The 15,111-nt window shown below is 46.8% G+C and overlaps 1 long non-coding RNA gene across 1 annotated transcript in view; it reads right to left on the bottom strand.

Moving 5' to 3' along the window:
* The window catches only part of LOC142312356 (uncharacterized), a 141,096-nt gene extending 126,628 nt beyond the window's left edge, over nucleotides 1–14,468 (bottom strand). The window contains exon 1 of the long non-coding RNA XR_012754364.1: nucleotides 14,404–14,468. This is a non-coding gene — a long non-coding RNA (uncharacterized LOC142312356). The remainder of the gene's footprint in view (nucleotides 1–14,403) is intronic.
* Between the last annotated feature and the right edge of the window lie 643 nt (nucleotides 14,469–15,111).

Here is a 15,111-nt window from a genome sequence, read left to right as displayed (position 1 = left end):
TACAAAAAGCATCGCGGATACGTAAAAAAAAGTCATGCCAAAAATTGAGCAGGGATGCAGATCTGTTATCTACATCCCTGATCAGCGCTTGGCGGGACGCACGGACAGATGCGATACAAAAAGCGTCGGGGATACGGAAAAGAGTCACGCCAAAAATTGAGCAGGGATGCAGATCCGTTATCTGCATCCCTGATCAGCGTTCGGAGGGACGCACGGACGGATGCGATACAAAAAGCGTCGCGGATACGGAAAAAAAAGTCATGCCAAAAATTGAGCAGGGATGCAGATCTGTTATCTACATCCCTGATCAGCGCTTGGCGGGACGCACGGACAGATGCGATACAAAAAGCGTCGGGGATACGGAAAAGAGTCACGCCAAAAATTGAGCAGTGATGCAGATCCGTTATCTGCATCCCTGATCAGCGTTCGGAGGGACGCACGGACGGATGCGATACAAAAAGCGTCGCGGATACGGAAAAAAAAGTCATGCCAAAAATTGAGCAGGGATGCAGATACGTTATCTGCATCCCTGATCAGCAATTGGCGGGACGCACGGACAGATGCGATACAAAACGCGTTGGGGATACGGAAAAAAAAAAGTCACGCCAAAAATTGACCACGGATGCAGATCCGTTATCTGCATCCGTAATCAGTGCTCAGCGGGATGCACGGACAGATGAGGTGTAAAAATGGACAGGATACAGGGAAAAAAAAAAGTTATACTCACAGTACCCAGAGGAGTAGCAGGAGGTACAGAAGGCAAGCGAGATAAACAGCTGTACAGGAGCCGCAGGCAGGACGTTGGACAGATCAGCAGAAGACCCAGGAAGAAGGACCCAGAGATGGCGGCAGATGTGATCGGGCCAGTGAAGAAATCGGACGACCCGGTGAAGGCAGGTAAGTGGACGTCAAGGGGAGGATGAGAGCAGAGGGGGGAGGGTGAGAGCAGAGGGGGGAGGGTGAGAGCAGAGGGGGGAGGGTGAGAGCAGAGGGGGATACCGGAGAAGCAAGGAAAGAAGAAAGGAAGCAGAATAGAGATGACAGAGGAGGCAGGCAGATCGCAGGGGGAGCAGATCGGGATGTCGGGGGGCAGATCGGGGCGTGGGGGGGGCAGATCGGGGGGGGGCACGGGCAGGGGCCATAACGGGAGCGCGCAGGGGCCATAACGGGAGCGCGCAGGGGCCATAACGGGAGCGCGCAGGGGCCATAACGGGAGCGCGCAGGGGCCATAACGGGAGCGCGCAGGGGCCTTAACGGGAGCGCGCAGGGGCCTTAACGGGAGCGCGCAGGGGCCATAACGGGAGTGGAATACTCACGTGGAGCAGGCGCAGAAGCGGTGACATCAGAGGCGGCGTCTGCGGCGGCAGCGTGGTACCACAAGTACCAGCCACTGCACGCTGCAGACATGTTGGGGGAGGGTCCCCAGACCAGCACAGGCCTGGGTAGGGCGGCCACAGGCAGATCACACCGCCCCACTGCACACTGATTGGAGCGATTGCGCGTCATAGCACGATCGCTCCAATCAGTGCTGCAGGGGCTGGGGGCGGCATGTTTGAGATCCACCTATGATCTGCTGTAGCTGCTACAATAGATCATAGCAGGATCTCACTGTATCGCACTAATTTGGGCATTATTTTTGCCGAAATCAGTGCGAATGTTGTGGTTGGCGGTTCAGATTTGAACAGCCAATCACAACGATCGTCGATGGGGGGTTGCGATGCCACCCCCCCTGGGGTCAAGCAAAGGTCCCCTGCTGTAAGAAACAGCAGGGGATATCATTTGAAAGCCGTTGCTATGGCCACGGCAATCAAATGAAGTTTAGGCAGTAAAATTACGTCCCTGGTCGTTAAGTCACGTTAAAATAGGACGTCATTTTACTGCCCGCGGTCGTGAAGGGGTTAATGGAAAGTTGAGTGGAAGGAAAAAGTGTGGTTGAAAAAGGAACACAATCAACTGGGATAACCGCAGCCTTGATAGGATTGTTAAGAAAAGGCCATTCAAAAATTTGGTGGAAATTCACAAGGAGTGGACTGCTGCTGGAGTCAGTGCTTCAAGAGCCAGCACACACAGATGTATCCAGAACATGGGCTACAACTGTCGCATTCCTTGTGTCCAGCCACTCATGACCATTAGAGAACGCCAGAAGCGTCTTACCTGTGCCAAGGAGAAAACAAAAACAATGCAGACGAGCTGAAGGCTGCTATCAAAGCAACCTGGGCTTCCATAACACCTCAGCAGTGTCACAGGCTGATCACCTCCTTGCCACGCTGCATTGATGCAGTAATTAATGCAAAAGGAGCCCCCTCAAGTATTGAGGCATTTACTGTACATACGTTTCAGTAGGCGCCAACATTTCTGAGTGTAAAATCATTTTTCAGTTGGTCTTATGTAATATTCTAATTTTCTGAGATAATGACTTTTGGGTTTTCAATGGCTGTAAGCCATAATCATCAACAATAACAGAAATAAACACTTTAACAAGATTCCTCTGTGTGTAATGACTCTTATGTAATATACAGTAATAGATCCCTGTGTGTAATGACTCTATATAATAAACATGTGAAATAGTTCCCTCTGTGTGTAATGACTATATAATATATAGGTATAGATCCCTCTGTGTGTAATGACTCTATATAATATATAGGAATAGATCCCTGTGTGTAATGACTCTATATAATATATAGGAATAGACCCCTCTGTGTGTAATGACTCTATATAATATGTGTTTCCCCTTTTTGTGTTGAATTACTGAAATAAATTAACTTTTTGATGATCTAATTTATTTTTATGTTCTTATGTGACCCAACCAAATACTATTATTAATACTTTTTTTTTTTGGGGGGGGACCATACAATTGTTTTTTTGGTTTTTTTTTATTTACCATGTTCAATGTTAAAAGTGACATGTCAGTATGATCACTCAGGTCAGTACGAGTTTGTACTATATGGAGATAAGGTATGCACACCAGTGACTATGTAAGGGGAATATATGAAAAGCAGAAACTGCTGTGTGAATACTGACATGAAAAATTCAATAGCTATATGTAAGAGTGAAAATGTGAAAAATGGAACTTGCATTACTGCCATGAATATATGAATAAAGAGAAATTTAGCTATTGAATTCATCAATGCAATAGAGCCCCAACACTACGCCAAAGTATTTCTCTACGTTGGGGTCCCTAGCTTGTGTGTGTCTTCTCATGCAGTTAAAAAAACTTACCGTGTATGGCAGGGGTGGGGAACTTTTTTACTGCCGGGGGCCATTTGGAATTTCCTACTAACCTTTGGGGGCCGAACAACATTATCAACTTGAAAAATAACCCAGCTATATTTGGTCAAACGATTAATTAACTCACCCCTACTGTGGAGGCAGGAGCTGCTTCTGTTTGGTGTGACTGTGATGTTCGGTGATATTGATCATCTTGTTTCTCACAGCTGCTTTTCCAGGTTTGTCTCGGTCTGGAGATGCTGGGGGCATATAGATCACAGGAGGGGCTGGGGCATATACATCACAGGAGGAGCTGGGGTGCATAAATTACAGGAGACACTGGGAGTACACATCACAGGAGGGGCTGGGGCATATACATCACAGGAGGGGGCTGGGGCATATACATCAGTAGGGGGGCATGGACAGCCTTGGCTGTGGCACAGACAGCACTAGGTGGCTGCACGGACTGCACTAGGTGGCTGCACGGACTGCACTAGGTGGCTGCACGGACTGCACTAGGTGGCAGCACGGACTGCACTAGGTGGCAGCACGGACTGCACTAGGTGGCAGCACGGACTGCACTAGGTGGCAGCACGGACAGCACTAGGTGGCAGCACGGACAGCACTAGGTGGCAGCACGGACAGCACTAGGTGGCAGCACGGACAGCACTAGGTGGCAATATAATAAACTTAGCTCTGGCACACTAAAGTGATCAATGAGATGATAAAAGACTCCTTGAAATGCTGAAAATTCTTTTATTAGTGCAAAAAAGGATGATAAATCGTCCGACGTTTCGACCTTATTCACAGGTCTTAATCATGGACATGGTTATCTACGATCATAGGGGGTTACAAAATAATATAAACATGTAATTAGTACAGCATATTAATCCAGTATATCGTGGTACAATAAATCATTTAACCATGATGCACATGCAAGAATTTTCCTAAAAAGCATAAAGGATGCAATTATACAAAGGGGAACAGAGAATTCCCATAAGGCCCATTTGAGAGACTATTCAAGAAAAAAATATAAAATAAAATAAAAAAGAAATAACCAAAACAAAGTCAGGCACAATGGATACACACCTATATGAGTAACACGGTGGTGTGTGTTCAATTGTATCGCGTCATTGCCAATGGTACAAATGGAAAACTCGTAATCCTACATAGTCAAAAGAGTGAACACACATCATATCAAAATCACAAAAACCTGATTATGAGAAAAGAACTCGATTTTCATACTGTGTCCAATATAGCAGTGTGAACATATATATGTCTCGGTACCTTATGCACTTAGAATTTCTAGTGTAGACAATGCGAGCCTATTCCAAAAGCTGGAATTGGGTAGAATCTAAAATAAATGGCATAAGAATTATTATGACACATGGGCTGTGACAAAAACATGGGCCGTGAGACCAAGAGGTAAAGATGAAACTACCTATATCCCTACACAGTGATAGGTAATGGATGTCACTCCATAATCTAGGTGAGAGGGGCTCTTATATCAAAGGATTCCCAGTCACCTCAGAAATATGAAAAATAAGATAAATGGTATGATAATGAATAGGTGGTGGGTTGTACTACCTAAAAGAGATATGGAACATAGGACACACATCAGTGACCACTGCATATTCCGATAGAAGGGAGAGGGAACGAGAGAAAAGGAGAAAAGAGAAAAGAAAAAAATCTTTTAAAAAGGAATGAATGTCACTACCTGAGTTACTGCTGGAAAAACCCCAATGGGTGTAGTGAGGGTTGGTAGAATGCACTCACTGAAGGGTTTTCAGTTGCCTCAAATTCATGAAAAGGCAAGGGTGCCTGGAGAGAAGAGGGGGGAGTTCGTATACCGTGAACAGTACAAGATATGTGTATCGCATGTACTAGTGTAAGGATATATACAGGCTATCCATGAAAAATAGTTTTTGAAAAAAGGTAAGGAATACCTGTATTGTTATATGATAGCCACGTATTAGATTATGTTATAAGGGTGTATCCAAATAACATATTGGTGCAGCTGAAAGATTCTTAGTAGTTTCAGGGTCACAATCTCTATAGGCAAATATTGCAAAAAATTAGAAGTGTACATACATGAAAAAATAAGTGTACATACATGAAAAAATAACACCAATATAAGGTACATATAGTGTGCAGAGCGTTCCAATGATATTACCTTTATGAGCATAAGGGACTCAATCATTAAGGCCCTGTGGAAATTCAAGGGAAAAAACGTCCCAGTGGGGCTCTATGGGGAACCCTATAGGGAACATGACATAAATAATAGTATATGGGATGAATATATCAGACACCATAGTGTAGGCCAGATAACATACCTGGTGTATGCTGGTGGAGGTAAAGGGCGAACAGAGCGCTGTATAGGGACTGTGAAAGAGGGCATAAGAAACAATGGATAAAGGCTCCTGATATCGTGGCTTAGACCGGAATGAACCGGTACACATACCTCTCAGTGGTGGTGCAGGGTATCGGGTGTAGGCCCCAGGGAGGAGTGCATCCGACCGTGGCAAGGGACTTATTTATACTAGGGAGCAGTGCATTCCCCGTCCGACTTCCTGGACGGTGGAACGCAGCGTGTGGCCGGTGAAGCGCACGCCGCGCATGCGCAGTGCAACCAGTGCACCGCGCATGCGCGGGGAGCGTCACACGCGCCGATAATGTGAGGTGCTGTGGTTGGAAGACACTCGTAGGGGGGCGTGTCACAAGATGACAGTGGGGTGTAGGTGCAGGCTGGACCGTGGATTGCGTGCAGCAAAGGCGCCGCGCCTGGCTATTGGCGCAGCGCCCAAGCCGGACACAGAACACCGGCCAGTGTGTTGGAAAGAGTAGACTATAAACTGTAGCGTCCATGTGAGGCAAAAGGTCGTAATGCACTTAAGGTGAACTGGAGGATACGCCACATGGTGATACTACATAGTGCAGATGTAGATGGATGACCAAAACAAGTGCCGGTTGGTGCAGGGGTCAGGTGGAGGAAAGTGCCTAAAAGAAAAAAGAAAAAGAATTAGATTGGGGTCATTCATAGAGTCATAATTCTACTGCTATTTGCCCTTATATTGGAGTTTTACAGTTATACACATAATGAACAAGATAAAATAATAAGAAACCGAGATACCTAATGGAATTAAATGACATAATTAGACCTAAGGACACCCAAGATAAATAATAATAATCCAATAAGACATAATGTAATCTCGTGAGAAGACATATAGACTCTTGTAAAGGAAGAATGGATCATATATAAAGGGAGTTATAAGCACATGTCATGTTCTCGATTGAGACCCCTGGGCTCCAATGTATTGAGAGTGAAAATCCAATAGGATTCTCTTTCCTTAAGGGTACGCACTCGATTGCCACCCCTTCTAGGGGGAGGAACATGTTCAAGTACTTGATACTTCAATTGGGCAATTGTATGTCCATATGTAATGAAGTGATGCGGGATGGGTAGTAGGATCTGCTTGCACCGAATTGTGGATTTATGCTTACTGATGCGGTCTCGGACATGTTGGGTAGTCTCTCCAACATATCCGAGACCGCACGGGCACTTGATCAGATAAACTACATAAGAGGATTCGCAGGTGAAAAATCCCTGTATCGGAAAAACGCGACCTGACAAAGGATGGGTAAAGGTGTCACCCCTGGTGAGATTGTTACATTGCACGCAGTGATGACACGGGAAATTCCCTCTCTTAGGGGTGCCCAAAAAGGTTTGTCTCTGTACAATCTTATTAGAGCCAATGTCGGCTCTGACTAAATTGTCACGAAGATTCTGTGGTCTTTTATTACAGAACAAAGGGAGTGATTGGAACTCACTCACTTCCGGGTAGGCCTTGCTCAAAAGTGGCCAATGCCTGCATATGATGCTCCTAATTAAGGGTGAAAAAGGATGGTAGGTATTAATGCATGAAACCCGTGGAACCTTTTTGTTAATGGTAGGTCTCTGGGAAGATCTCCTATCCGCAATTTCAGGTGGATACCCTCTTTGAAGAAATTTGTTGCGCATCTCTGTGGATCTTATATTGCGTTGTAAAGGGTCCGATACAATACGTTCAACACGTTTATGTTGGGAAATGGGGAGTCCCTGTTTCGTGTGACGTGGATGACAACTTGTGTAATGTAACAGGCTATTCCGGTCAGTGGGTTTAACGTACAAATCTGTACTCAAGGTGCCAGCAGATAACATTACCAAAGTGTCCAAAAAATTGATCTCATGTGAGTCATGATGGATGGTAAAAGTCAGACCCTGTCTGAATGAATTCAGGTCAGTAAAAAATTGAAATAAGGTCACCGAGTCCCCCCTCCAAATCATGAATATGTCATCGATGTACCTTTTCCAGGTTACAGAATGTTCTAACCATAGTGGGTGATTATAAACGTAAACCTCCTCGAAGTGCGCCATATAGATATTAGCATAAGGGGGTGCTAAGTTTGAGCCCATCGCGGTCCCGCGTTTCTGAGCGTAAAATTGATCTTGGAACAAGAAGAAGTTGTTTTCGAGAACAATACGGAGAAGGTCCAGGCAAAATTTGTTCTGTATCGGGGAATAAGAACTATATTTGGACAAAAACCAGTCTACAGCTTGCATCCCTTCCTGGTGTTGGATGCTAGTATACAAACTATTGACGTCAAAGGATACCAGTAGGCACCCAGGAGGTAACATCCCAACTTGTTGTAAGTGTGTCAAAAAATCAGAGGTATCCTTGAGATACGATTTGATCTCTGTTATCAGGGGAGTGAGAATTCGTTCCACCGTGATGGCAAGTGGGGACAGAACGGATTCAGTGGACGCTACAATGGGGCGTCCAGGGGGTTGGTTCATGTTTTTATGAACCTTAGGTAGCGTGTAAAATACCGGTGTTATGGGGTGTGCCTTGATGAGAAACTCCGCCAGTTTCTGGTCTATGGTGTTATTGGTAAGATAGAGGTCAACTATGTTCTTAATCAGTCCTTGTATGTGGGATGTGGGGTCACGTGGAATGGGACAATAGGTATCAGTATCACTAAGTTGGCTCAATATCTCATTGACATAATATGTTTTGTCAAGTACCACTATGGCCCCACCTTTATCCGCCGGTTTAATAACGATCTTAGGATTATTTTTCAAATCGGACATTGCCCGGCTCTCTTCTATGGTGAGGTTATGTTTTATCTTAAATTGCCCCTCATCGACCGATTTTAATGTTTGACCAATATCCCTGGAAACCAAGGCAACATAAGTTTCGATCGGATGATAAGACTTAGGCGGGTTAAAGGAGCTGGGAATTCTCAAATCCAGCTGCTTCAACCGAAACATGTTGTCGGGAGTGGATGGAGTTGTCTCAATAGGTGTGTCCCTATCCGTGCTGAAATGGGCTTTCAACCTAAGGGTCCTAAAAAACCTCCTCATCTCCTGATCCAATACAAATGTGTTAAAGGATGGAGTGGGACAAAAGGATAAACCTTTTTGCAATACACGTGACTCAGTTACAGATAGATTGTAAGAAGAGATGTTATACACTAAGTTAATACCTGAGATCGTGTCTGCACGTGGTAGGTCGGTATGGTTCCTGTGGCCCCTCTTGCTGCGCCGCGTCTTCCTTTTTGATTTGAACGTTGGCCTAAAAAACGGGCTTGTCGAGGAATAAATTGCTCTGTATCCGATCCAGACGATGAAGAATAGCGATTGTAAAAAGCTGGTCGCCTAGGGTTGTCCTCTACGAACTGCCAACGGTAGACACGATTCCTGGAATAGTCGTCCTGATCTCTTACAAACTTGGACCTCTTTCGCTCTTGTAAGGTTCTTCTGAATTCGGCTATCGTCTCCTTAGTTTTAGAGTGAATCTTATCCCAGTCCGTGCTGGGTAGAGTGTTCTGGAGTTGGAGTTCAATAGAGCTAACGTTCTGTCCCAGGTCCTGGCCACTAGGTGGCAGCACGGACAGCACTAGGTGGCAGCACAGACAGCACTAGGTGGCAGCACAGACAGCACTAGGTGGCAGCACAGACAGCACTAGGTGGCAGCACAGACAGCACTAGGTGGCAGCACAGACAGCACTAGGTGGCAGCACAGACAGCACTAGGTGGCAGCACAGACAGCACTAGGTGGCAGCACAGACAGCACTAGGTGGCAGCACAGACAGCACTAGGTGGCAGCACAGACAGCACTAGGTGGCAGCACAGACAGCACTAGGTGGCAGCACAGACAGCACTAGGTGGCAGCACGGACAGCACTAGGTGGCATCACTAGGGAGACACAGAGAAGTCTGGGGGAGCATAGACATCAACAGGAGGGCACAGACTGGGGGGCATAGAAAGCAGTGGGAGGGTACAGACAGCAGTAGCAAGTTCAGAGCACTGGGGGGTACATAGTGCTGAGGGGTGGCACACAGCACTGGGGAGCACGGACAGCATAAGGGGGCACAGACAGCACTGACCGTGGCATGGACAGCACTGGTTGCAGCATGGACAGCATTAGGTGGTGCGGACAGCACTGGGGGGGCATAGACATCACCCAAGGGGTACAGACAGCACTAGGGGAGCACACACAGTACTAGGGGGTACACACTGTACTAGGGGTGTACTCAACATTAGGGGGTACACACTGCATTAGGGGGTACACACTGCATTAGGGGGTACACACTGCATTAGGGGGTACATACAACACTGGGGGGGTACACAGCACTGGGGAGGTACACACAGCATTAGGGGGTACACAGCACTGGGAGGTACAAACAGCACGAGGGGGTACACAGCACTGGGGGGTACACAGCATTAGGGGTACACAGCATTGAGGGGTACACACAGCACGAGGGAGTACACAGCACTTAGCGGGGGGGGGGGGGGGCAGCGATGGGTTGCGTACTCACAGTGAGGGGGAGGAGGAGTCACACACACAGCAGGTCCGGGAGGCTGGTAAATCTGCTGCAGCTCTTCTGTGACATACTTACCCCGCCCACCAGAGCACACTAGCACAGGCCGGGGTTAAGCCTAGAATGTATGGGCTGCAGTCAGGTCCTGGAAGTCAGGATCTGGATAGAGCCCATACATTCTAGCATCTACCCTCAAGGCATCAGGCAGTGAGATTTAAAGGGCCGGCAGCCGGGAAAAGCGCGGCTGCTGCCAGAGCACAGCGGTCCCTGGGAATGTGCCTGGGGGCCGCATAAAAAGTCGTTCCCCACCCCTGGTGTATGGGAAGCTGAGACCCAGGCTATTTATGCGTATAATGTGGACTGGCAATAGGTTTTTGCACCCAGTTCAGACTCAGTATGGTGTTCCAGACGTTATTTCTTGATTAATTTGTACTCTTTCGTTTGTGAACCCTCCCCACCACACCTATTGCCAGTCCACATTATACGCATATATAGCCTGGGTCTCAGCTTCCCATACACGGTAAGTTTTTTAACTGCATGAGAGGACACACACAAGCTAGGGACCCCAACGTAGAGAAATACTTTGGCGTAGTGTTGGGGCTCTGTTGTATTGATCAATTCAGTAGCTAAATTTCTCTTGATTCATATGTTCATGGCAGTAATGCAGGTTCCATTTTTCACATTTCATTCTCACATATAGCTATTGGATTTTTTATGTCAGTATTCACACAGCAGTTTCTGCTATTTCATATATTCCCCTTAGGGTATGTGCGCACGTTGCTTTTTACCTGCTTTTTACCTGCTTTTTTGCTGCTTTTTCTTCTGCGCTGTTTAATGCCATAATGGATGTGTTCTTCTATTCAAGCAAAGTCTATGGGAATTTGGGTTTCTTGTTCACACTATGTTGTTCAAAATGCTGCCTTTTTGAGGCAGAACTTTGGTCAAAAACTCAGCTTTTCAAAGAAGCAACATGTCAATTGTTTTTGCCATTTGGGTTTTGCACTGCAAAGCTGAGTTTTTGACCAAAGTTCTGCCACAAAAAGGCAGCATTTTGAACAACATAGTGTGAACAAGAAACCCAAATTCCCATAGACTTTGCTTGAATAGAAGAACACATCCATTATGGCATTAAACAGCGCAGAAGAAAAAGCAGCAAAAAAGCAGGTAAAAAGCAGGTAAAAAGCAACGTGCGCACATACCCTTACATAGTCATTGGTGTGCATACCTTCTCTCCATATAGTGTAGATTTTTTAGGTTTTTGCACTCAGTTCAGACTCAGAATGGTGTACCAGTACGAGTTTGTAGACAGCAAACATGTATAGTTTTACTTTTATCTAACTGGAGAAAAAAACATTTGCACTAAGAAAACAAAAAGAGCGTTTTGGTCGCCATTTTCCGAGACACGTAGCATTTTCATTTTCGGGATCTGGGGCTCAGTGACTGCTTATTTTTTGTCTTTGAAGCTGACATTTTTAATTACATCATTTTTGGGTAAATACAATGTTTTGATCGCCTGTTATTGCATTTTAATGCTAAAAAAAGATAATTCTGGCATTTTTATTTTTCTTTCTACGCCATTTAACGATCAGATTAATTGACTTTATATTTGGTAGAGCGGGCATTTCTAAACTCGTCCATAACAAATGTGTATTTTTTCCTATTGTTTAGTTTTCAAAGATTTTTGGGGTAAAAAGGGGGTGATAAAGTTTTTAATTTTTTCATTTTTTGTTTGTGCATTCTGCCTGCTGTCTCTCTCCTGCATGGTGAAGTTGCAGTGACTGTGTAGCGCCTGCGCACATCAACATTGAAGACTAGCAATGGAAGGGCGGAACAGTGCAGGGAGGGACGGCAGGCAGAATGTGTAGGCGAGGAATTTCTAGCCACGCACCTGATGTCACCGGCATACTAAAGAGATGGGGAGGGGGAGGGGTGTGTGTGTGTGTGTGTGTGTGTGTGTGTGTGTGTGTGTGTGTGTGTGTGTGTGTGTGTGATCTGCACAGTCGCTTTGCACACTCACACGTCTGGACCCCGAGAGCGTCATAGGCTATGTTGTGAGGCGAAATTTTAACCTCGCGCGTTCCAATTTACCAATCAATTTTGCCCCCATCTACATAATGGTGAAAAAGTGAAACGAAAAGTATATCCGCACCGTCGCATTTACAATCACGAAATGTTGCACAGACACCTCATGTGACCCAGGGACCATCGTAGACTATGTTTTGACAGGAAAATTTAACCCCGCGCTTTACAGTTATTCTCCAAAAAACATGCCTCCATTAAAGTAAATGGAGCCTGGAACTACAGGTTATTAGTAGGAGATGTGATTTAGTTGCTATAGGAACAAAAGACATTCTTAGTATAAGAAGCTTATATGTGAGGTAATAAGATGTCGGTGGAGAGACAGACAGAGACAGACGGGGAAAGAGACAGACGGGGAAAGAGACAGACGGGGAAAGAGACAGACGGGGAAAGAGACAGACGGGGAAAGAGACAGACGGGGAAAGAGACAGACGGGGAAAGAGACAGACGGGGAAAGAGACAGACGGGGAAAGAGGCAGACGGGGAAAGAGACAGACGGGGAAAGAGACAGACGGGGAAAGAGACAGACGGGGAAAGAGACAGACGGGGAAAGAGACAGACGGGGAAAGAGACAGACGGGAAAAGAGACAGACGGGGAAAGAGACAGACGGGGAAAGAGACAGACGGGGAAAGAGACAGACGGGGAAAGAGGCAGACGGGGAAAGAGGCAGACGGGGAAAGAGGCAGACGGGGAAAGAGGCAGACGGGGAAAGAGGCAGACGGAGCACATTACTTAGCCAATTTAGTTAAACCTGTGTGGAATATCTGGGGTGTTGAAATATATGTTGTGAAATGCTTCTATTAGCTTAGTTTTTGCCATTTAATAATTACATTTCTATTTGTTTTGTGGTTTTTGTGTGCAGTATACATTTTTGTTAATACATTCTATTTTGTGAACAGTTATTAACCCGGGCGAAGCCGGGTAGTACAGCTGGTGTGTGTGTATATAATATAATAAATATATATATATATATATATATACACACACACACACACACACATATACAGGTGGCCTAGGTGTGAAATTATCGATAATGTATGTGTGTATGAAATATATATATATATATATATATATATATATATATATACATACATACATACATACATAATGGATAATGTCACCTCTAGGCCACCTGTATATGTATGTGTATATATATATATATATATATATATATATGATAATGTCAACTCTATGCCACCCGTGTGCCCATATTAATAATAAAAAATACAAAACACACAACTTTAAACGGTGACAGATTCCCTTTAAACATTCAGCCTTTTTCCAGGCTAAATATGAACCCCAACTCCTCTATTTTATCCTTCCATTCTCCAGCAACTGGGACACATGTGACTCTGCTCCACACACATCATACACATACAGCTCTGCTCTGGCTTTACTCCGTACACCTCGTACAAACACTCGGCTCCGCTCCGCACACCTCGTACACACACTCGGCTCCGCTCCGCACACCTCGTACACACACTCGGCTCCGCTCCGCACACCTCGTACACACACTCGGCTTCGCTCCGCACACCTCGTACACACACTCGGCTCCGCTCCGCACACCTCGTACACACACTCGGCTCCGCTCCGCACACCTCGTACACACACTCGGCTCCGCTCCGCACACCTCGTACACACACTCGGCTCCGCTCCGCACACCTCGTACACACACTCGGCTCCGCTCCGCACACCTCGTACACACACTCGGCTCCGCTCCGCACACCTCGTACACACACTCGGCTCCGCTCCGCACACCTCGTACACACACTCGGCTCCGCTCCGCACACCTCGTACACACACTCGGCTCCGCTCCGCACACCTCGTACACACACTCGGCTCCGCTCCGCACACCTCGTACACACACTCGGCTCCGCTCCGCACACCTCGTACACACACTCGGCTCCGCTCCGCACACCTCGTACACACACTCGGCTCCGCTCCGTACACCTCGTACACACACTCGGCTCCGCTTCGTACACCTCGTACACACTCGGCTCCGCTCCGTACACCTCGTACACACACGGCTCCGCTCCGCACACCTCGTACACACACGGCTCCGCTCCGCACACCTCGTACACACACGGCTCCGCTCCGTACACCTCGTACACACACGGCTTTGCTCCGCACACCTCGTACACACACGGCTCCGCTCCGTACACCTCGTACACACTCGGCCCCGCTACGTACACACTCAGCTCTGCTACATCCACACTGTAAACCCCTCCTGACCCCACACATAAACTTCATCTCACCCAGCACCATGACACCCAGCACAGCAGAGTCCTGCATACACTGAGGAGCTGATCATGTGACCCCTGACTCCTCCCCTCCATGTGACATCATCACAGGTCCTGAAAGCACAGAGCAGCCATATAGCTAGGGTTGCGTCTAGAATGTACGGTCTCTTGACAGGTATGAGGTAACTGGTCCTGTGATAGGGGCGTGTTCAAAATGCAGCCTGATGTTAAACATTATTTCAGTAAGTCCACCTGGGCATAGAGGTGATTATAATAGAAGCGGGGGAGGGGGGGGTGATGCCTGCATGAGTATAGTGAAGAGGAAAAAACGTTGCCACGCCCCCAACCCAAATGGCCACGCCCAAAACCTGTCAGGAGCCTGTACATTCTAGACTCAACCCGGTCCTTGGCCCTTTCCCGCCCTCAGCCCCCTTTCTGACGGTAGAGTCTAGATCCCAGTGGCTAGAAGGACCTCTGCTGACGTCACACCCATGTGACCGGCCTCCTGTGTGGGAGGAGCCTGTAGTTCCCGGCAGTCAGTGCACAGTTGCCGTACAAGCAGCAGGATGTTTCCCCTCTTCCCTGTTTCTGCTGTTTCCAGCCCTGAGTGTGATGTAACAGGAGGTAATATCTGATGGAGCTTATCATGTATGAGTCTCAGGGGGAAATAAAAAAGGGATTGTAGGTCACCGTCTCTGGGTGCAATAGTGTGCAGCAGTAGGT

The sequence above is a fragment of the Anomaloglossus baeobatrachus genome, chromosome 5, assembly GCF_048569485.1.
Source record: "Anomaloglossus baeobatrachus isolate aAnoBae1 chromosome 5, aAnoBae1.hap1, whole genome shotgun sequence".
Lineage (NCBI taxonomy): Eukaryota > Metazoa > Chordata > Amphibia > Anura > Aromobatidae > Anomaloglossus > Anomaloglossus baeobatrachus.
This window is presented reverse-complemented; position numbering and strand designations above follow the sequence as displayed.